At 42.3% G+C, this 24,964-nt stretch overlaps 1 long non-coding RNA gene across 1 annotated transcript; it reads left to right on the top strand.

The window, feature by feature from the left end:
- Window positions 1–399: 399 nt before the first annotated feature.
- On the top strand, window positions 400–15,647 carry LOC132892625 (uncharacterized). Its single transcript, XR_009655471.1, has 3 exons — window positions 400–490; window positions 5,297–5,445; window positions 15,521–15,647. It is a non-coding gene; the product is annotated as an uncharacterized LOC132892625 (long non-coding RNA).
- The last annotated feature ends 9,317 nt before the right edge of the window (window positions 15,648–24,964 follow it).

Genomic DNA, 24,964 nt, shown 5'->3' with positions numbered 1-24,964 from the left:
CCTCGCGTGAACACCTGTTTCTGTTGTGTGTGTGGTTTCTTTGTTTGTTTTTTATGTTGACACTCCAGGAGCGGCTCGCCTTTTTGGTCGGGCTTCTCAGGAAGGCCATGGTGCTGATCGCCTGCGTTGTTCTGCTCTATTTTGCCATTCGGTTCCGCAACGTGAACAGGGAAAGTCTGGAGATCCTGAGGGAGCTGAAAGAGACTCACAGGAACCTTCAGCAAACTTTGAGGAAAGCAGGTAAGGGACTGGCTTCAGCCGGGATGCGCAACTTATGGGTGTGTCCATGAGTCTGAGTTTTATTGTTGTTGTGTTGTTGTTTTTTTTTCTTCCCCAGAACATCTTTCAGGATCTTTGAATAATTGGACCAAGCCCAGACGGAAGCAATGGGGTGGAAAGTGGGATCAAGAAGAAGACAGCAGTTTGGTCATTCTGCATCCTTCTGGCGCCATAGAGGCCACCTTACCGTCATTTTCTTCCCTTCACAAGAGTAAGGGCCCGGTCCCACAACACTGATACCTATAACTCCAACGATGACGATACCTATACCAACGATGACTATACCTCTGCGTGAATTTAGTTCCAGTCTGGAGCAGAAACACCACAACTATAATCCCGACTATAATATCGCTTGGTCCTGCCACTCAGGGAAATAAACGCGTGCAACTTAGGAATAGTCATGGAAGGGTTTTTTCCAAGTAGTAGCACGTTATTCCAGGTCATACTGTACAGCTTGGACTTCAAAACAACCTGTGCACATAATTAGGTAAAATAGGTCATGGATTAGGGAAGTATAATAAAACGGATACAAAACACGGCGTGATTTTAATACGGATGCATCACTGATGCTAATAATTTACGGATTGGTCACGGACGTTTCAGTATGTTACAGATTGGTTACCGATTTCAAACAGATGATGCATCACGGATTTAAAAAAAAAAAAGTCTAAAACAATTTTGTTTGTACTGCCGAAGTTGATTATTAAAATATCTTACCTGCATTTATATGTTTATGAATTTACTATTGATATTTCATGGAAAATCCGTGATTAAAAGATCCGTGCTTTGTATTATGTTTTTTATTTTCCGTGAATCCGTATTCCGTGACTTCATGATGCAATAAGGATGTATAGCGACGCCCGGGGAAAACCGCACATGCTCAGAAAACATCACATGTAAACAGTTAGCTGATTGGTCAGATGTTTTATCGGATCAGGTCCATCTCATCTCATCTCATCTCATTATCTCTAGCCGCTTTATCCTTCTACAGGGTCGCAGGCAAGCTGGAGCCTATCCCAGCTGACTACGGGCGAAAGGCGGGGTACACCCTGGACAAGTCGCCAGGTCATCACAGGGCTGACACATAGACACAGACAACCATTCACACTCACATTCACACCTACGCTCAATTTAGAATCACCAGTTAACCTAACCTGCATGTCTTTGGACTGTGGGGGAAACCGGAGCACCCGGAGGAAACCCACGCGGACACGGGGAGAACATGCAAACTCCGCACAGAAAGGCCCTCGCCGGCCACGGGGCTCGAACCCGGACCTTCTTGCTGTGAGGCGACAGTGCTAACCACTACACCACCGTGCCACCCGGATCAGGTCCAGGCCTGGAAAAATCACTCCAGAAGCAATCTCACCGATACAGATAAACCCAGGACTGGGATATAGAGATCGTTATCAATCTGGTGTGAGCACCGACCACATAAGCTGCAGGGGACCGATTTATTTATAGTTATGGTTATAGCTGTAATTGTATTTATCAGTATTATGGGACCAGGGCTTAAGCGTCTGTACTGTATATTTTCATGGCATCTGTCGTATAAATAAATAAATGTAAATATCTTTTTATCTGGGGTGCACAGTGGTGTAGTGGTTAGGGCTCTCGCCTCACAGCAAGAAGGTCCGGGTTCGAGCCCCGTGGCCGGCGAGGGCCTTTCTGTGCGGAGTTTGCATGTTCTCCCCGTGTCCGCGTGGGTTTCCTCCGGGTGCTCCGGTTTCCCCCACAGTCCAAAGACATGCAGGTTAGGTTAACTGGTGACTCTAAATTGAGCGTAGGTGTGAATGTGAGTGTGAATGGTTGTCTGTGTCTATGTGTCAGCCCTGTGATGACCTGGCGACTTGTCCAGGGTGTACCCCGCCTTTCGCCCGTAGTCAGCTGGGATAGGCTCCAGCTTGCCTGCGACCCTGTAGAACAGGATAAAGCGGCTAGAGATAATGAGATGAGACGAGATCTATTTATCTATCTATAGTATATATAATATGAGTTTTTGTATGACAACGTGAGGCTGATTTTCTTTCCAGCCCAGACTGTAGATTTGGTCATGTTCGCTGATTGTACAGAAAGTGAAACCTACTGGGGCTAATTATATAATTATAATATATACTGGTTTACCTCTGTCCGTCCATATTTCCGTATTTCTGTCTGTCCGAACCACCCTTTTTCTCAGCAACCACAAATCATAGCCACTTGGTACCAAACTTCAGCTTGGGGTTCGATATCATGTATACCGTTTTCAGGTCTGTCGCACATCGACTTCCTGTTTACCGACTGAATGTCTTTATAAAACATAATAGAGTGGATTTACAAAATTTTTGTAACATTTTTCTCAGCAAATACAAGTCACAACTGCTTGATATTTGGTACCGAGCTTCAGCTTGGGATTCTGTATCATGTCTACCATTTTCAGGCCTGTCGCACATCGACTTCCTGTTTACCGACTGAATGTATTTACGAAACATGTAGGGTGGATTTTGACGCTATTTCAAGAAGCAAAATGCTATTTCAAAATGACAGTTTACCAGGATGCTGTTTGAAACCCCTGGAGAGAGACACTGCTCTTTAATTACTGGTTTCAGGGTTCATTATTTGTTGAAGTCAACATTCATAAAAGTGTCCTATTCCTTCGATTGCTTGTGTTCTGATATAAGCGAGAGCGGCGGGGGGATACGCGTGTGAGCAGGAGCGCACAGTTGATCTTGTTTATTCAATCCCACTTCACTGATGCATCATCTGTATCGTGATTAGGAAAGTGCAGATGAAGAAAGATGGACAAGATATTCTCGAGCATTGATCATTTTTAAAATGCTTTTGATGCCTTTGTTAGACACCCTAGACCTAAGTAAACGAAGACGACGTTGTGCAACCAAAGCAGAAATTACACAAAGCAGCGACAGTTTTGTTGTTTGGTTTAAAGAGCGGGTTATCAGTGAGCTCAGCGTTTCTGTTTGCCGTGTGTGCAGTTTGAAAGAGACATGGCATGATTACAGAATTAAAACACTTGATGGTCACGAATACAGCCTGCGTGTGTGTGTGTGTGTGTGTGTGTGTGTGTGTGTGTGTGTGTTTTTCAGTGAGCTGTGTTTTTGTGTGTATGAAACTCCAAACATAATGGATTTATAACAGTAATGCTGAGTTGCTAATGAGTCATATTTTTTTGGACCAGGCTGTACAACCCTCTGTGCGTGTGTGTGTGTGTGTGTGTGTGTGGACTCCGAAAGGAGGCAGGCGACTTTTCCTCATAGATTCAGGCTCCTATTACATTCTCAGCTATGTTCCTGAAAGGACAAGCAAAGCACATATAACTCAATTTCCATTATTATATGGCACAAGCTACTTCTGGTAAAATCGTGCGCTCTGATTGGTTCCGTGGTAGACAGTATTTTCCTGTCATGCCCGTAGGCGATTACGGACTTTCTTTCCAAGGTGCCGACTTTCAGTGTTGCAATAAACAAACAAAAACAAAAAAAGATGAATTGGACATCAAAACGGAAACCAAAAATGGCACAAAAGACAAATGAATCACCGCATTATTCAAGAAATGAGCAACAAAGAGCGTTCAGAAACCGCTAACCACTAACAGAAAATCAGTTTTGAAACCGTGAGCTGTTTATTCTGCACGTGTGACTCAACTACATTACAAATATGACATGACCTGAAAGCAGCGTCACACCTCATTTTAACTGTCTATTTTAATCTTAGAGATAAAAAAAAAAGCCAGATAATAAACTCCGGCACGGTGGTGTAGTGGTTAGCGCTGTCGCCTCACAGCAAGAAGGTCCGGGTTCGAGCCCCGTGGCCGGCGAGGGCCTTTCTGTGCGGAGTTTGCATGTTCTCCCCGTGTCCGCGTGGGTTTCCTCCGGGTGCTCCGGTTTCCCCCACAGTCCAAAGACATGCAGGTTAGGTTAACTGGTGACTCTAAATTGAGCGTAGGTGTGAATGTGAGTGTGAATGGTTGTCTGTGTCTATGTGTCAGCCCTGTGATGACCTGGCGACTTGTCCAGGGTGTACCCCGCCTTTCGCCCGTAGTCAGCTGGGATAGGCTCCAGCTTGCCTGCGACCCTGTAGAACAGGATAAAGCGGCTAGAGATAATGAGATGAGATGAGATAATAATCTCCTTATTAACCTCACTTGCTCGGTTTGTACTGTCAAAACCTCCGTCTGATATTTTCCCGTAAAGACCAAGCAAGCGAGGTTAATAAGTGGTTAGTAATCACACAGGTGAAAATCGCCACACGTTACCTGCCAGTTCAGCCCACCTTCTGTCCGTATGTTGCCAAGGCTTGGCCACGCCCCCACTGCTAGACAGACTTTTAGACCTCGTTAGTCACCGTTTGGCCTGTGCCAATCTCATATCATCTTGATTTTCCTACTGGAAATGTTGGACGAGTGTATTGTTGACATCAGAAAACTACTTATTAATTTGTGCTCGCAGCGCTGGTGCAAATTGTTACTCTCACTCAGGATCTTTTTACTTTCTTCTTATTATTATTATTACTCTCCTAATGTTTTTTTAGGATGCTATTTCTCCCTCCGTTTTCAACCAATCATTGCCAAATTTCACATGATGAAGAATACCTCTGGGCTGAATTACATTGCTATGACTTTTGGTGCTGATCTGGATCACTGAACCGGAATGATCCATGAAAAACAGGATTTTTTTTTCGATCACTTATAACTCTGTCAATTTTCATGATTTTTTTCAATCTTTATTTTGTTCAGGGCGCAACTTTTCCTCACTAAGTCTCATTCTTGATCTCTTCCCGTTCCGGATCTATAGGGTACGGTGACCAGACGTCCCGGTTTGTAAGAGCTAGCGCAAATTACTGTGACTTTAGTCAGGCTCTCTATCTCGTTAATACACTGAAATTTCAGCCAAAAATTCTTAACACCTTTAGTTTTAGCGGAAAAACATCTTGAGTGAAAATATCAGTTTGCCGGAACCATTTCTTGATGCTACATTTCTGTTGGACTTCCTGTTCTGTTTTTTATCTTTGTGCTTATTAGGCAGACTACGTGAGAGCTTTGTTCCGCCACTGGAAGCTCCGAGCACATCCGAGATCCCAAAAAGACGGCAGCGTCGTTCCTCAGGCTCCCGTGTGCGTAACTCTTCAGCAGTCGTCTACAGCGTGATCGTGGAGGACAGCCACAGCCAGGTACGAATACTGACTCATGAAATTTCGAACTTAAAGTGACAACATGGGAGAGCTTCAGGTATAAACCTCTTTGCGGTGCACGGTGCGACGCCCGTTGTGTTCGACAGGAAATTAAGAGACAACTCAGAAAGGTGCTTTTTATTTTTTTGCTTTTCCAAAGCACCCACGCATGCACGCGCGCGCGCGCACACACACACACACACACACACACACACACTCTCGGTTCTGTGCTGCTCAGCTTTCTCTCTAGCTCTCTCTTGTGGCTCTCATCTCCTCCCTTTTTTTTTTTTTTAAATCCTCACCGCCACTTCCTGAAACATAAAACGCTCGTTAGCAAAAATCCCCCACCACCACCACCACGTGCAGGTCCTTATTGCTTACTCTCCTGACTCCGCCCTCCATTCACAAACCTGTACTGGGTTGTAGACGTCTAATAATCATAAGCTGTGTCCGAGATCACTCACTCATTCACTATTCCCTACTCACTATCTAAGGAATTCTATACAGAGGACTATAATGGTGAACTCATTGGTAAAATGGGGGGGGGGGGGGGGGGGGGGAGGAGAAAACAACACTTTCGGGCACTACTCCGCTGCACCGTTATTTACGTCATTACAATTAAAACGTGCCCGATCAGTCGGCTGGTGGGTTTTCAAAAGAATAAATTCATATTATGCTGATCGTATTTCCCACATTTAATAAATACAAAGTGCTTTGTGTGTCTGCTGAATCTTTCAGTTCTTTTAAATGAAGGCTGAATCCTTTCTTTCTTCTTTGCCGCTGCCTTTTATTAAATCAAATTTGAGGCTTTTGATTAATTCCTTGCTCTGCACTGTAACTTTTTATTCTTGTATTTTATCTGTCTTGTTCTATTTGAGCTTACTTTCTATTCTCTTACTATTTTTAATTGGACTTGAACGTGCGTTTATAATGCGTTTCTTCCTCCGTCCGTTCGCCCCAACACACTACAATACAAGTGTTATTGCTATTTTCGTGCCACAACTTCTAAATCGTGCCTGTTGTTATAAGGAAAAACAAACTACTACTACACTCAGTCTAAAATACTTAACGCTCCTTATGAAACAGCTTTGCTTTCAGGACGACCGCAATGCATGATGGGATATATTGCTTGGTTAGTGACCATCGGTTGGTTGTACACTACTTTTCATGATGCATTATGGGATACTATGAGTCCACTATATAGGGCGTAATAATTCTCACTGTGCGTTCGGACAGCACTACGAAATGGTTACTATATAGTCCACTGTATAGTGAGTAGGGAGTGATTTCGGACACGGGGATAGAATTTCAAATAAACTTTAGAATTCATGTTGCTGTTACTAGAACAATACGAGAACTCTTACTAGAGTTTTCATTTTTCTGGGCCTGAAATAAGCTCCACCTCCAGTTGGAAAAGCTGACCCCTCCCCTCCCTCCACTAAGCATTAGTAATTTCCACAGTGGAGGTGGGGGGGAAGGGGAAGACCTGTCAATTTGCAGTTTGATGGGGGGAAAAAAAATCAAGCGAAATGTGACATTTTGATTCACTATCCAGAGCAGCATCTAGAAAAATTTTCCAGGTTAAGCCCGAAAGGAATTTCCAGACCCAAACGCAAGCTTTACCCGACATTCACATTAACCAGCAACAAAATGACAGGTGGATATTTATTTGAATATAAATGTGTTCAAACTTGTTAAATGTATTAGAGTCTCATCTCATCTCATCTCATCTCATTATCTCAAGCCGCTTTATCCTTCTACAGGGTCGCAGGCGAGCTGGAGCCTATCCCAGCTGACTACGGGCGAAAGGCGGGGTACACCCTGGACAAGTCGCCAGGTCATCACAGGGCTGACACATAGACACAGACAACCATTCACACTCACATTCACACCTACGCTCAATTTAGAGTCACCAGTTAACCTAACCTGCATGTCTTTGGACTGTGGGGGAAACCGGAGCACCCGGAGGAAACCCACGCGGACACGGGGAGAACATGCAAACTCCGCACAGAAAGGCCCTTGCCGGCCCCGGGGCTCGAACCCAGGACCTTCTTGCTGTGAGGCGACAGCGCTAACCACTACACCACCGTGCCGCCCCTGTATTAGAGTCTTGCCTGCAATTTAAAAAAAAAATTTATTTTACTTTCAATACCATACACAGCAGAATTACTAGACAGAGCAATATGTAAATAGGCATATCAGGTGAAAATTCAATCCAAATAGCTTGATACTGCTCTCACTGAATTCAGATTTGAATGCTGAACAACATACTTTTGACAGAATTAAAATACAATTATCCGTTCTTCAGCTATTACAAATCAAAGATTGAAGAAACGGCGTAATTTTTAGAAAACTGCCGTAATATTCCGTATGAGGATCACATGGTCCAGAATGAGCGTCATTAACCAATGAGATCAAATGTTTATTCTTTTTTTAAACAAAGTGTTTTTATTGTTTTTTCCAGTTATAAAAGATACAATTTGACATACATTTCAATACAATCCCACCCCACAAACAACCCCACCCCACCCCACTGCACCACCACAAATCCATAATACAGCACAGGTTCAGTAATAATTGTACATAATTAAAAAAAAAAAGATAAAATAAAACAAAATCTCACACACACACCAAAAAAAAAGAAAAGGAGGGGTTACATCTACACATTTAAGATATCTGAGGCATTTATCTTTTCAACATGATCTAAAACTGGTTGCCATATAGTATAGAAATTGAGGGCACAGCCTCTTGTGGCATAGCGGATTTTTTCTAAAGTCAAATGGTGCAGAAGGTCTCTGATCCACTGATTGAAGGTTGGAGGAGATTTATCTTTCCATTTAAGCAATATGAGTCTTCTAGCCAGTAGCATAGCAAAGGCCATCATGTTTTTGCTCTGTCGAGTGGGGCAGAAATCCTGCGGTACTACACCAAAAATTGCTGTTATGGCAAGAGGTTCCATGGGTATTCCTAATGGGTCAGAAAAGAATTTGAATATAGATTTGCCAGAACTCTGTTCATTTTGGGCAGATCCAGAACATGTGCGATAAAGTGGCTGTTGCTGCTCCACAGCGATCACAGTTAGGGTCAATATTTGGTGTCAGCTTTGCCAGTCTCGCTTTAGACCAGTGTAACCTATGTACAATCTTGAACTGTATTACTTTATGTCTTAAAGTGCCATTCCACCATTGGATGTATTCTTTGGCATAAAATACAATATATTTTGACAACATATATAAATGGTATCACTAGATAGAGAAATCTTTTAGCTTCAAAATGATATATCAAACATAATTTTTTGACAACGACAAGTATATTAATTTTGCGACCAAAGTCACCTACCCTTTTAATTTCCGCGCGTGATGTCATCGGCAGGTTCCCCTTCTTGTGTACCACGTGACGTGGCACATATTATCAGCAATGGCGGATAGAACGCGATAAAAATAATACCAATAAATCTAGCTAATACCAATAAATCTAGCTAACTGAAAGATTAACTCAAAATTTTTCGCAATTTTTTTGGCCCCCATATACGAGGAGAAATGACTGTCTCACTTTGGGGGTTTCCTGGTCTAAAAATAGACCGACACGTGGTACACAAGAAGGGGAACCTGCCGATGACATCACGTTTCACTACCGCGCGGAAATTAAAAGGGTAGGTGACTTTGGTCGCAAAATTAATATACTTGTCGTTGTCAAAAAATTATGTTTGATATATCGTTTTGAAGCTAAAAGATTTCTCTGTCTAGTCATGTTGTCATAAAATATATTGTATTTTATGCCAAAGAATACATCCAATGGTGGAATGGCACTTTAAGCAAATTGAAGATGAATGTATCCCATCTAATGTGGAATCCCACATATCCTCAGTAATTTCTATGCCTAACTCTTCTTCCCATTGGTTTTTTAAACGTGTCAAGGGTTCGAAGTCATAAGAAATGAGTGACGTGTAAATTTTTCCGATAAGCCCTTTATGGTTGGAGCTAAGCTCTAAAAGAGAGTCAAGGAGAGAGCTGGGCGGCATAGATGGAAATTGAGCCAATTCTGAGGAAACAAAGTTGCGAAGTTGCAGGTACTTGAAGAAGTGTGTGTTGGGAATTTCATATTTCAATCTCAATTGCTCAAATGATGCAAAATTCTTATCAATATAGAGGTCTTTTAAAGTAGCTAATCCTTTCCTGGTCCAGATATCAAAGGATCCGTCTGTGATGGAAGGTTTAAACATATTGTTTCTCTATATAGGGGCATTAATTAACAAGTTATTAAGTGAAAGTGCCCGTCTGAACTGTGCCCATATCTTCAAGGAGTGCTTAACAACTGGATTTATAGAATATCTGGATAGAGGTTCTAATAGTGGGAGCTTAGAGCAAAGTAAAGCATGTAAAGAGGCAGGTTCACATGTCGACTTTTCCAGCCGCAACCACTTTGGGTCACTATCTTGTGATGGATTAAGCCAATGTAGCATAGCGCGTATGTTAGCCGACCAGTAATAATATTGTAAGTTGGGTAAAGATAGTCCTCCATGTTCACGGTGCCGCTGTAAAATGTTCTTTTGTATTCGTGGAATTTTTTTATTCTAGATGAATGAGGATAACAATTTATCAATAAGCAAAAAAAAGGATTTTGTCAAAAAAATAGGAATACACTGGAACAGATTAAAAAAAAATCTAGGTAGCACAATCATTTTAATAGTATTAATTCTGCCTCCTAATGATAATGGTAATAGATTCCAGCGATCAAGATCATTTTTCATAGATTCGACAAGTGGGGGGAAATTGGCTTTGTAGAGCAAATGTTTATTCTTAATAACTTTTTCAAGATATTTACATGGAAATTGGCAGCACATAGGTGGTTGGATACCGAATACAAAGATTAAAAAATGAGTAAAAACAAATTATGCAAATTAGCATTTAATTCGTATTAATTATGCTAATTAGGTAAAACCGTTAAATCGGTCCACTCAATAAAAAAGTAATAAAAGATTGTTTCTAATCCCCTCTTTGTGCTCTGTAGGCCTTTGTATTTCTCAAAAGTAGGGCCTAGTAGTGTTTATATGAAAGAATATAAATGATTCTTATTTCGATTAATATTCACCGCTTTCAAGGCGAACCTCAAAAAAACCTGTCTGATCCACATCCAAGAAACAATTCACATTAACTGAACTGAAATCGACGCTCGCGTTTCTGTCTTCGGGTTTTTTTTTATCTCAATCCGACCACTAAGATCTCAATATTTTTCATCAGAACAACTCCAGTTATATTCTAAAAAAGTTATTTTATTTACATGAATCAGTTTGATTTGAAAAAACAAGTAGGTAAAGCTATGAAAACTCACTTCAAAGTCTCCCGTGATGCATAACATCAAAACTAGCAGACGGAAAATTTTGCCGAATACTTCATCAGAAACAATGAGAGCTAGAGATACGCCTGAGCATGATGTGTGAACAGGTGAAGGTGCATTCTCTTGCACAAGATTAGTATAAAAATTAATGTAGATGTAAATATCTTATGCCAAATTATTATGGCATGTTACAAAAAAATAAAGAAAAAAATCTGACCTCTCATCTTATCTGTGACAAATCTCAGTCATCCAGGTACATAGTAATCTGTGGTTGGTTGAAGAGAGCAACTTAGCCTGGGCCCGCCCATCCTAAGTGTGACGCAACATGAGGGCCTGTTGCGAGCTTAGTCTGGCAAGGCAAGCTATCTCCAGCTCTTCCAAGCTCCCGAAAAATCGGGAGCCAATCAACTTTGAGCATCTCCAACGGCCCTGGGTAGAGGCGTGTTCAAGGCAGTGATGTAGTAGAACTGTGACCGGAAGCCATAGATTGTTTACAGAATCTATGCCGGAAGCGCTTCATTCACTAGAAACATTACGAACATGGAGCAGCGGCAAGCCTTTGACACAGCGGTAGATGCTGTATGGAAAGCATTCAACGGGAAGTTCTCATTGAAAACGGAGCAAAGAGCAGCCCTGGAGGTATTTATCTTCTTCCTGTTACTCAAGCAGTTTCCGTCGCGTCACATACGTCAGAGGAAAGAGTGATGTGATTGGTTTAAGCTTCGTCACAGCCTTTTCTGGCTTCGACCAGTAGCAAACTGAGGCATTTCAGGGAGGTGGGTCAACCATGCCTTTGGGAAATGGTTGGGCTTAATATCTTTGCCAGACCAAATGCTCGCAGAGCTTTGAAGTCGCGTTAGCCAGACTAAGAACAACTGGACTTGCTTGAAGATTCTTGAAAACGTTTCGCCTCTCATCTGAAAGGCTTCCTCAGTTCTGTCTGACTAATAAGGAGTATCCAGTATTTATCCTCTCATGGATCATCATAGAATCCGACTCAGAATGCTGATGGCTGCATTGTAGGTGGCTGATAAGATGCCATAGACACCCACCTCTGTTCAGTGATGGTCATTCCAGGTTGACAAAAATGAACGATCCTCTCTGGCTAAGATGTCTGCCAGTTTTCTGGAAGTCCTCTCATACTCCCGCACCAGTCGAAGGGATCTCATCCCAAAGTGCGTAGAAACGTATCTGTGAAGAAACTCAGTCATCCAGGTACATAGTAATCTGTGGTTGGTAGAAGAGAGCAACTGGACTTGCTTGAAGATTCTTGAAAACGTTTCGTCTCTCATCCTAAAGGCTTCCTTTATGAGAGGATAAATACTTGATACTCCCTATTAGTCAGACAGAACTGAGGAAGCCTTTCGGATGAGAGGCGAAACGTTTTCAAGAATCTTCAAGCAAGTCCAGTTGCTCTCTTCTACCAACCACAGAGCTCTCGTCTTCAGTTTACGAGTCGGAATGCAGTTAATGCACGAGTCCGAGTCCAAGACCAAGTCATCAGTGCTAGAGTCTAAGTCAAGTCACGAGTCCTTAAAATTAGGGCACGAGTCAGACTCGAGTTGGAGTCCGAGTCCTGGACTTGAGCACTACAAGCCTGGTAGTTTGTGTACATCATAAGAAAGAAGAAGTAGTATGGAAATTACTAGTTTAAAACATTTGCGTGAATCACATCCACCATTTATTTCCTCTTTTTGTATGGTGTTGGTTGTTTTATGTTGAAGAAAGGATGTTGGTTTTCCAGTGAGCAAGCTTTTGTAAATAGGTTTTCCCAGTGATTCATAGAAAACTCCAGTTTTACTGCATTTTATCAGGAATTGGATCAAAATCCCAACATTTTTTGGGGAAAAAATGTTTAATCAAAAGTCCTTGACTTTGACACCTGCTTGGTTGAGGATCAGGATTATATACGGATTATCTACATCCAGCGTACGGATTATCTACATCCTGGCGTCCACCAGGGCTGTGTCTTGGCCCCGACAGTCTTTAATACAGCCATCGACTATGTCATGGGGAGAACTGTGGCTCAGTGTGCCTGCGGTGCTAGCTTTGGAGATGTTACCATCACAGACCTGGATTACGCAGACGATGTACTTGCCCTGCAGGCCATGGATACGGAAACCCAACCGCTCGGCCTGATGATCGGCTGGGAAAAAACAAGGTTCAGTGCCTCAGTGACTACAAGACACCCCAAGCAGGACTGGTGATTAACTCCCACCCCGTGGAAGCTGTTGACAGGTTTTGCTATCTCGGAGGCACAATAACGTCTGACTGCAAGAGCGATTCTGACATCCAGCTCCGCATCGGTCGTGCCACCTCTGCAATGGCAAGCCTTGACAGCGTATGGTCCAACAGGAAACTCTCGGTCCAAACTAATATCAGGCTGTATAACAGCCTCGTGCTGTCCATCCTCATGTATGGAGCCGAGACCTGGACTCTAACAGCTGCCCAGGAACACCGCCTGGATGCCTTCGACACCAAGTGCCAACGAAGGATCTTGGGGATCAGGTGGTATGACCACGTTTCCAATGCCACCCTGCGTGAGATCACCAACCAGCCTTCGCTGTCCAACAAGATCCGCTTGGCCCGTCTCCGGCTTTACGGCCACATCGCCAGGGCGGAGCCACCCCTGGAACCAGCCGCCCTACCGAGGGAACCAACCCCCACCACCTGGTCCCGTCCCAGAGGCTGGCCCAGACGCACATGGTCTGACCAGCTGAGCGACGACCTGCAGGCTGCTGGCCTCAACATCGCCACTGCCTGGGAGGCTGCCAGGAACAGACTCGCTTGGAGAGCCATATGCAGAGGCGCCATGCTCCCTTTGGGAGCATGCGGAGCTGAGTGAGTGAATCTACATCCAGGCTTACAAGCCCGACTCGTGCCCTAATTTTAAGGACTCGTGACTCGACTTGGACTTGAGCACTGATGACTTGGACTCGGACTCGTGCATTAACTGCATTCAGACTCGTAAATTGAAGATGAGGGCTTGTTTTTTTTTCTTTATTTTTTGTAACATGCCATAATAATTTGGCATAAGATATTTATATCTACATTACACCTTGGCGCGTGCGTCAGAGAGACTCTCGGGTGCGCTCCGGATAGTGCGCGCCAAGCAGACTCTCACGCGTGCGCCGTAAACGACTCGCACCTGCACAGGATTTAAGGCGCAATCAGTGTGCCTATATAAAAATTGTGAAAACGCTCTTACTTCGCGAAGTATTGAGTTGCATTGCTGACACATTACCGTGCCTTATTTCATTGTTTGGTTTCCTGATTTCCTGTTTCTCGTGTTTGATCCTGCCGAGTCTACGATAGCCTGTTTGTGCCTCGCTCGACCTATCGCCTGTTTCACTGTTTTACGATTTTTCCTGCCGTTCTGGATTGTTTACCGTATTCACTTGTATTAATAAACACACCTTCTGAACTTACATCCGTCTCCCAACCATCTCTGACAGAATACTTCACACTCCCTGATGAAGAGAAGCACATTCACCTGTTCATCCGTCATGTTCAGGAACAAACTAATGTTAATGGTGCTGAAACAGACACCGTCAAATGGTGCAGTTGGAGTCTTGTTCTCGGACTTGACTCGAATTTAATTTAATTTTTTTTTTTAAATGACACGGACTTGAACACTGGAGACTTGAGACTGGACTCGGCTTTAAAAGCGGCTTTAAATCTGATCACCCGAAGTCAGAACTGCGTTTTGGCAGAATGTGTAAATCCATCCGTCTGTCCAAGCCACATCTGATGACCACAATCCTTCTGAATGCGTGATATCATGACCTCAGTAAAAAAAAAATTGGTCATCAGGAAATCTAGTCACCACTCTGCATAAAAACGTGAACTCTGCCGGCAGAAAGACAGCTAAAGCTTCAGAAATGTGTCTGTGGACCACAGTGTTGTAATGATGATGGATTACACAGTAGAGACAACATCATCTCTTAGAAATGATGTGATTTTAAACTAACCGGACTTTGACGCAAGGGTAAATATCAGTGGTTAATGGGGATAAAATGCTTATGGTTTTATTAAACTCGAACTCTATCACTGATAGACAGATGAAACTCATCTCATCTCATTATCTCTAGCCGCTTTATCCTGTTCTACAGGGTCGCAGGCAAGCTGGAGCCTATCCCAGCTGACTACGGGCGAAAGGCGGGGTACACCCTGGACAAGTCGCCAGGTCATCACAGGGCTGACACATAGACACACACACAACCATTCACACTCACACCTACGGTCAATTTAGAGTCACCAGTTAACCTAACCTGCATGTCTTTGGACTGTGGGGGAAACCGGAGCACCCGGAGGAAACCCACGTGGACACGAGGAGAACATGCAAACTCCACACAGAAAGGCCCTCGCCGGCCCCGGGGCTCGAACCCAGGACCTTCTTGCTGTGAGGCGACAGCGCTAACCACTACACCACTGTGCCACCCCAGATGAAACTCAAAAAAAAAAACCCCAAAACGTCCTTTTTGCAGAATATATTCACCTTCGTCAGCCGGCACGTTCTAAAAATTCCTTCCTAAATCTCCGGCATGCCAGGAATTCATCAGGACCTTCCTTTTAAATTCCATTCCATCCTATTCACACAGATCACGTGTTTAGAGATTGATCATACGTCTGTGAGATGTTCTCGTACTTCGTGGGTGGGGGGGTTGTTTTTGTTTTTGTCTTGTTTTTTTACGTCGCAGCTGCATTTGTTTGCTGACATCAAATTTCTCGTCCACAGCCAAGATACAACCTGAGGAGCAGGAAATCTTTATGTGCCCCAGAGCCAAAAGGCGCGAGAGACTCCTACTGATCTCTGGGAGATGAGGGGGTGTGACGAATGACCACGTCTGTGAAATATGGAAGTCTAGTAGCTGTTATCACGGTTCTCATGGATTTCTTGTGGATTTGTATAATAAACTATGCTTTTAATACTCAGAATTGTTGTGACCGTGGTGAATATGGTTGATAAATTCATCTTTGAGTGTTTTTTGTTGATCTCACCAAGGCCTTTTGTAATCAGCCGTGTAATCAAACTCCCTCAGCAAGGCTACCACCTTCTGGAGAGATGCTTTCATTGCTTCTTTTTTTTTCCTGCTTAAATTCAAAGGAAACCCTGCTGGAGTAGAACATCAGCACTGGCATTGAAGCTCTGTCTGAGTCATAATGTACCAGTTTGGTCCAAGACAGTTATTTCCCTTTCAGTCAGACTTTAAACCAGTGAAAGTGTGAAATACAGTGGTGCCTGAAAGTTTGTGAACCCTTTAAAATTTTCTATATTTCTGCATAAATATGACCTAAAACATCATCAGATTTTCACACAAGTCCTAAAAGTCGATAAAGAGAACCCAGTTAAACAAATGAGACAAAAATATTATACTTGGTCATTTGAGGAAAATGATCCAATATTACATATCTGTGAGTGGCAAAAGTATGTGAACCTCTAGGATGAGCAGTTAATTTGAAGGTGAAATTAAAGTCAGGTGTTTTCAATCAATGGGATGACAATCAGGTGTGAGTGGGCACCCTGTTTTATTTAAAGAACATGGATCTATCAAAATCGGATCTTCATAACACGTTTGTGGAAGTGTATCATGGCACGAACAAAGGAGATTTCTGAGGACCTCAGAGCAAGCGTTGTTGATGCTCATCAGGCTGGAAAAGGTTATAAAACCATCTCTAAAGAGTTTGGACTCCACCAATCCACAGTCAGACAGATTGTGTACAAATGGAGGAAATTCAAGACCACTGTTACCCTCCCCAGGAGTGGTCGACCAACAAAGATCACTCCAAGAGCAAGGCATGAAATAGTCGGCTAGGTCACAAAGGACCCCAGGGTAACTTCTAAGCAACTGAAGGCCTCTCTCACATTGGCTAATGTTCATGAGTCCACCATCAGGAGAACACTGAACAACAATGGTCTGCATGGCAGGGTTGCAAGGAGAAAGCCACTGCTCTCCAAAAAGAACATTGCTGCTTGTCTGCAGTTTGCTAAAGATCACATGGACGAGCCAGAAGGCGATTGGAAAAATGTTTTGTGGACGGATGAGACCAAAATAGACCTTTTTGGTTTAAACGAGAAACGTTATGTTTGGAGAAAGGAAAACACTGCGTTCCAGCATAAGAACCTTATCTCATCTGTGAAACATGGTGGTGGTAGTATCATGGTTTGGGCCTGTTTTGCTGCATCTGGGCCAGGACGGCTTGCCATCATTGATGGAACAATGAATTCTGAATTATACCAGCGAATTCTAAAGGAAAATGTCAGGACATCTGTCCATGAACTGAATCTCAAGAGAAGGTGGGTCATGCAGCAAGACAACGACCCTAAGCACAAGTCGTTCTACCAAAGAATGGTTAAAGAAGAAGAAAGTTAATGTTTTGGAACGGCCAAGTCAAAGTCCTGACCTTAATCCAATGGAAATGTTGTGGAAGGACCTAAAGCGAGCAGTTCATGTGAGGAAACCCACCAACATCCCAGAGTTGAAGCTGTTCTGTACGGAGGAACGGGCTAAAATTCCTCCAAGCCGGTGTGCAGGACTGATCAACAGTTACCGCAAACGTTTACTTGCAGTTATTGCTGCACAAGGGGGTCACACCAGATACTGAAAGCAAAGGTTCGCATACTTTTGCCACTCACAGATATGTAATATTGGATCATTTTCCTCAATAAATAAATGACCCAGTATTATATTTTTGTCTCCATTTGTTTAACTGGGTTCTCTTTATCTACTTTTAGGACTTGCGTGAAAATCTGATGATGTTTTAGGTCGTATTTATGCAGAAATATAGAAAATTCTAAAGGGTTCACAAACTTTCAAAAGCACCACTGTACAGATGTTTAGACACACTGATGGTTTACATATTCCAGCTAGTGATTTAATGTGACACCGTGACTCCAGGTAAGAGTTTGAATCTTTTTTTTTTTTTTAATTGAAAATGCTTTCATCGATCCTATAGTCAACATTAAGTCAAGTCAGTTTATTTGTACTGCGCTTTTAACAACACACATTATCTCAAAACAGCTTTACAGAAAATCAAAGACTTTAAATATGAGCTAATTTTATCCCTAATGAACAAGCCTGTGGCAACGGTGGCAAGGAAAAACTCCCTCAGACGACACGAGGAAGAAACCTTGAGAGGAACCAGACTCAAAAGGGAACCCATCCTCATCTGGGTGATAACAGACAGCGTGATTATATAAATAATTTGCTTCTATAAGTGTGTCCTATATACAGTAGTCATAAAGTACAACTGTGTAACCAGGAAATTCATGATAGTTTTAAGATGAAGTCTGTTTTGTTGACGTTATCATGGAGACTTGAGTGCAAAACTGTTCATGACAACTGTAGTCTTCAGCCATAGATATTACTGTAAATGTACAGAACCATCTTCAGATACTTACTGTAAATGTCTCTCTCACTCTGGGTCTCTCTGTCTGTCTTTCTGTCTGTCTCTCTTGCTCTCTCTCTGACCTTCGTGACCTCCCACACACATATCCAGGCCGTGCAGTCATACACGGCTCCCGCGGCGTTTCTGTGAAGTTGATGCACCGCATGCTGTGAATATGAGCTACTTGTATGAATCAAACTCAATATAAACATTTCCAGGAAATACCACTGAGGTTGGTGAGTCTGCCTCTCCTCGTTCCCTCAGTGCTGGAACAAGACGCAGTTCGTTATTATTAAGTTGTAGAATGTTTAACATCTGCTAGTTTCCATTTTTTCTTTCATAATCAGCTCTTCGGCATGGAGCTGTTGAATTGTCTAATTATTGTTTTAGTGCTTCATGGCTAAACTGTATGGCTTACGCTTTTAAGAAAGGAAACACAACCTTATTCATCACACACTTGTGAAATTTCCTCTCTGCATTTAACCCATCTGAAGCAATGAGCACACACACACACACACACACCCAGAGCAGTGGGCAGCCATGCTAACAGCGCCCGGGGCTGTTGGGAGTTGGGTGCCTCGCTCAAGGGCACCTCAGCCCAAGGCCGTCCCATATTAACCTAACCTGCATGTCTTTGGACTGTGGGGGAAACCGGAGCACCCGGAGGAAACCCACGCAGATAACTTGCAAACTCCACGCAGAAAGGCCCTCACCAGCCTCTGGGTTCGAACCCAGAACCGTCTTGCTGTGAGGCGACCGTGCTAACCACCGTGCAGCCCAGTCCTTTTAGCTCTCTTAATAACTTTATAGTGTGAGGCTGCTCACATTAGCTAGTTATTAGCTACTGTATTTAGTTTAATGGCTCCTAAGTAAGGGATAAATCACTTCTGAATGAGCGTTTTCAGTAAAATAATCAGTGACGGAGTGGTGTCATACTCTTACTACCCTGAAGTTGATTAGTTTCCCATAAGAATACATTTCATAATGTTTTATTCCTTTTATACCACAGCAACCTGCTAACACTAATGATTTATCAAAACAATGATATGTATTTGATACAATTATACTTATATTTAATGTTGTTGAATATCCAAGAGATATTCACTGGTATCACTTGCATTATAGCAGCTTTAAACAATAGTTCCATCACCAGATTTTCATTTTTTCTCTCTTGGAGTTAAGAAAATGTTTAAAAAAAACCGAGTTATATAAGCTAAAAAAACAACAACGGTGCAATCTGTTCATCTCATCTCATTATCTCTAGCCGCTTTATCCTTCTACAGGGTTGCGGGCAAGCTGGAGCCTATCCCAGCTGACTACGGGCGAAAGGCGGGGTACACCCTGGACAAGTCGCCAGGTCATCACAGGGCCGACACATAGACACAGACAACCATTCACACTCACATTCACACCTACGGTCAATCTAGAGTCACCAGTTAACCTAACCTGCATGTCTTTGGACTGTGGGGGAAACCGGAGCACCCGGAGGAAACCCACGCGGACACGGGGAGAACATGCAAACTCCGCACAGAAAGGCCCTCGCCGGCTATGGGGCTCGAACCCGGACCTTCTTGCTGTGAGGCGACAGCGCTAACCACTACACCACCGTGCCTCACTTTTAGTACTTATAAACTGTATTATTCTATCCACATTCACTGGATATGAGCAATCATGCGCTCTGATTGGCTACTCTATTCTACTACTAGGCTATCAGCTCATATACCATGAGTAAAGAAAAACAAAATGGCGGAACGTGTTGCTGAACCAACCGAGGACGAAATAAAAACTCTATCTGAAAACAAAACCCCAAAGAATACTTAAAAAAAAAAAAAAGCAACAAAATATGGAATAAAAGTATTGGATGAGAAGAACATATCTTTTTTCTAATTTTTCCAGAATTTAGCATTTTTCACAAATTGTTCCTGTGATTTTGCAGGTTTGTTTACATTCTAAGCGGAAATAATTTGGTTGGACGTTTTGTATAAAGTTTTTATTTATCGAATTTGCTAAAAATAAAAATGCTCGGTTTCTCAAAATCCAGTGAATGTGGATCGAATAAATCAGTTATTCCATTCAATCTCGTCGTACATGGTTTATAGCCAACTCAGTGCTACGTGCCTCGTCGGCTATCAGCTCATGTACGACTCGGTTTCGTGGAATAACTGTTATATATGTCCAAAAAGAAAGTTTACAACAAGGTGAGAGTGTGGGGCTAACAGTGGCGATCAGTGATTGGTCGCAAATGCAAGTCAGGTGTTACACTATGAGTCGAATGAACCTGATTTCTAAACTCATATAACAGGCTGTGATGTGACGAGAGCCATATAGAGTTGGGACAGTCACTAATGGGTGCTGAAAAAGTCGCTAGATTTGTCACTTGTTGTTTGTTGTTGTTTTCTTAAATTAAATTCTCTAAAGGAGTATAAAAAAATAAAATCACCAAATCGCGTGACAAAATCCCGACATTGGCAATGCTAAGTAGGTGTTTGGCCCTGGAAATGGCTACTGACGTCAGACTTACCAAGCGGATTAAAACAAGCGCATTAATATATAAACCTGTGATTTGCCTTTCAGCCGGAACTACTGTCAGAGCTACTGTTCGGGAAAATGAATCAACACCTTCTGACCAATCAGAATGGAGAATTTAGCAGCCCTGTGGTATAACTGGGATACAACCCCGATTCCAAAAAAGTTGGGACAAAGTACAAATTGTAAATAAAAATGGAATGCAATGATGTGGAAGTTTCAAAATTCCATATTTTATTCAGAATAGAACATAGATGACATATCAAATGTTTAAACTGAGAAAATGTATCATTTAAAGAGAAAAATTAGGTGATTTTAAATTTCATGACAACAACACATCTCCAAAAAGTTGGGACAAGGCCATGTTTACCACTGTGAGACATCCCCTTTTCTCTTTACAACAGTCTGTAAACGTCTGGGGACTGAGGAGACAAGTTGCTCAAGTTTAGGGATAGGAATGTTAACCCATTCTTGTCTAATGTAGGATTCTAGTTGCTCAACTGTCTTAGGTCTTTTTTGTCGTATCTTCCGTTTTATGATGCGCCAAATGTTTTCTATGGGTGAAAGATCTGGACTGCAGGCTGGCCAGTTCAGTACCCGGACCCTTCTTCTACGCAGCCATGATGCTGTAATTGATGCAGTATGTGGTTTGGCATTGTCATGTTGGAAAATGCAAGGTCTTCCCTGAAAGAGACGTCGTCTGGATGGGAGCATATGTTGCTCTAGAACCTGGATATACCTTTCAGCATTGGTGTCTTTCCAGATGTGTAAGCTGCCCATGCCACACGCACTAATGCAACCCCATACCATCAGAGATGCAGGCTTCTGAACTGAGTGCTGATGACAACTTGGGTCGTCCTTCTCCTCTTTAGTCCGAATGACACGGCGTCCCTGATTTCCATAAAGAACTTCAAATTTTGATTCGTCTGACCACAGAACAGTTTTCCACTTTGCCACAGTCCATTTTAAATGAGCCTTGGCCCAGAGAAGACGTCTGCGCTTCTGGATCATGTTTAGATACGGCTTCTTCTTTGAACTATAGAGTTTTAGCTGGCAACGGCGGATGGCACGGTGAATTGTGTTCACAGATAATGTTCTCTGGAAATATTCCTGAGCCCATTTTGTGATTTCCAATACAGAAGCATGCCTGTATGTGACGCAGTGCCGTCTAAGGGCCCGAAGATCACGGGCACCCAGTATGGTTTTCCGGCCTTGACCCTTACGCACAGAGATTCTTCCAGATTCTCTGAATCTTTTGATGATATTATGCACTGTAGATGATGATATGTTCAAACTCTTTGCAATTTTACACTGTCGAACTCCTTTCTGATATTGCTCCACTATTTGTCGGCGCAGAATTAGGGGGATTGGTGATCCTCTTCCCATCTTTACTTCTGAGAGCCACTGCCACTCCAAGATGCTCTTTTTATACCCAGTCATGTTAGTGACCTATTGCCAATTGACCTAATGAGTTGCAATTTGGTCCTCCAGCTGTTCCTTTTTTGTCCCTTTAACTTTTCCAGCCTCTTATTGCCCCTGTCCCAACTTTTTTGAGATGTGTTGCTGTCATGAAATTTCAAATGAGCCAATATTTGGCATGAAATTTCAAAATGTCTCACTTTCGATATTTGATATGTTGTCTATGTTCTATTGTGAATACAATATCAGTTTTTGAGATTTGTAAATTATTGCATTCCGTTTTTATGTACAATTTGTACTTTGTCCCAACTTTTTTGGAATCGGGGTTGTACATCAACTACCAGAACTTTGTTAGTTCTTAGAAGAACTTCGTTCTTCTGAACTACCTTTCAGAAGACTCCATGGATGTTTTTTGTGACCCAAAAAAAAAATCCACCCGAAAAAGGTTGTGACGTCATAGTTTCGTCTTTGGAAATTTCTAGAAAACGTAGAAATTTCCAGACACTTCATGTACCTGATCAAACCTTTTTTTTTTAATTGTATTTAAAATCAAACCGCAGGTCATCATGTTCATTTCTGTTTTAGTCTACAGTGAACATTTCCATCCAGGCATCTCCTTTGACTTCCAGTCATCTCATCTCATTATCTCTAGCCGCTTTATCCTTCTACAGGGTCGCAGGCAAGCTGGAGCCTATCCCAGCTGACTACGGGCGAAAGGCGGGGTACACCCTGGACAAATCGCCAGGTCATCACAGGGCTGACACATCGACACAGACAACCATTCACACTCACATTCACACCTACGGTCAATTTAGAGTCACCAGTTAACCTAACCTGCATGTCTTTGGACTGTGGGGGAAACCGGAGCACCCGGAGGAAACCCACGCGGACACGGGGAGAACATGCAAACTCCGCACAGAAAGGCCCTCGCCGGCCCCGGGGCTCGAACCCAGGACCTTCTTGCTGTGAGGCGACAGCGCTAACCGGCACCACCGTGCCGCCCACTTCCAGTCATAATTCACTATTTTACACGACATACACAAGTCTTTGCATGTTTCTCCTTTCCAATCCTGTTTTCATTTCTGGAAAGCTCTTTGTGCCTGCTTGACCTTGAAATTAAACCTGGACTGTTTTAATCGTTGATGCATTTACGAGAAAGAAGTTGCTTTGTATGGCATGTTGCGTTCGGGTGTTTTTTTTTTTTTTTGCGTGTGTGGTCATTAAAGGAGACACCTGGGACACTGTGTAACACAAATAAACCTGCGTTTATCCATTTAAATGAATCAATATATAAAATGCTGGATTTATTTTTACATGTAGACAGTTATTTTAAATATTCCAATGTGAATAAATAAATTAATTATCAGCTAGACAAACTGTGTTGAACACCAGGAATTGGAATGCAGTCTGGCTGTTAATTGATCAAAAAAAATTTTTTTTTTTAAATTGCAGATTTTACTTCAGATATTATACTTTAACCTTAAAGTCTTGTAACAAATATAACCTTATCCTTACGCACTTGCTTTCTGAAAATATGAACTTTGTGCGTAAATTTCAACCCGGGTTTTATTGACAGACTGATGAAAGAAACATTAGGCAGAAAAATAAGATTTTTTTGTTTGTGTCTACATGCACACTGATCAGCCATAACATTAAAACCACCAGAGGTGGACCAAGTACCCAACTTCATTACTTAAGTACAGATCCTGCTGGTTACATGTTACTCCGATACAAGTGAAAGTTCTCCAGTCAAATTTTTACTCAAGTTAAAGTACTGAAGTACTTGCTTTTAAAAATACTTAAGTATTAAAAGTAAATTTTCTGTCAACGCATCGTTGTATTATTGCCACAACGCTTACAAAACCTAACGCCGTTACCAAAGACAGAAATGTGAATTCATAAAATGAACGCATGCTGTGCCATCATGGTGGTTTAACGTTAAGCTACGTAGCTAGTCAGTGAAACTCCACCTGACATGCTAGCAAACTCTTTTCAAACTCGAAATCATATTGGGTAGCTAACGCTACTAGAAAAGAAAGATTTCTACATTCTGTTTATTTGGCAAGATTATGCTAAAACATATTTCTGAAAGGACTTCAGATAAGTTAACGTTATTCATGTTAGCGTAACTCCGTTTTTACATGCTAACTAACAGTGTCCAAGTTAACTAGCTATGTGTAAACGTTAACTGTGGACAAGACAATGGCAACTTGGCGGGAAAATCCGTAGAGAGTCGTTTGACTAACCAGACTGCATAGCTATTGCAACGTTATCGCTAGCTCTAAAAGCACAGACAACTTTGTTGCAAGCTTTCTCTTGGAATAAAACGTTTATATACCTGAATATGCTTCTGCAGGTCGGACGGCGAGTTTTTGTAGGCCGTGATGTGGTTCGTTTTCAGCAAACAAAGCAAACATTTAAAATGAAACAAATCTTTAATCCTTTCAGAAAACTGAAACATGGGTTCATGGGCCATGAGCGCGTTCATTCCCAAGAAGAACCGCCTCCTTCCATTTGGCCATCAACTAAATAAAGCTGTTCAAATAAAGCTGTGGAGAAATCAATGAACTTGATTTTTTCCAGTCTATGGACATGACGTGACCCTAGTGATTACTGATCGGCTCTCAGTGTCACCTGGGAAAAAAACAATCACGTTTTAGAAAAGAAAAGAAAAAAAAATCCACTTTCAAAGCTGCTTCATAATAATGAGTAACGAGGACCTTGATAGAAATGTAGTGGAGTGAAAAGTACGATATTTGTCTTTCAAATGAAGTGAAGTTAAAGTCATAAGTTTCCAAAAAAAATACTCAAGTAAAGTACAGATACTCAAAAAGTGTACTTAAGTACA

Source organism: Neoarius graeffei, chromosome 10 (genome assembly GCF_027579695.1).
Source record: "Neoarius graeffei isolate fNeoGra1 chromosome 10, fNeoGra1.pri, whole genome shotgun sequence".
In the NCBI taxonomy this organism is placed as follows: domain Eukaryota; kingdom Metazoa; phylum Chordata; class Actinopteri; order Siluriformes; family Ariidae; genus Neoarius; species Neoarius graeffei.
Note: the sequence above shows the minus strand (reverse complement) of the source record. Positions and strands in the feature narration are given on the sequence as shown.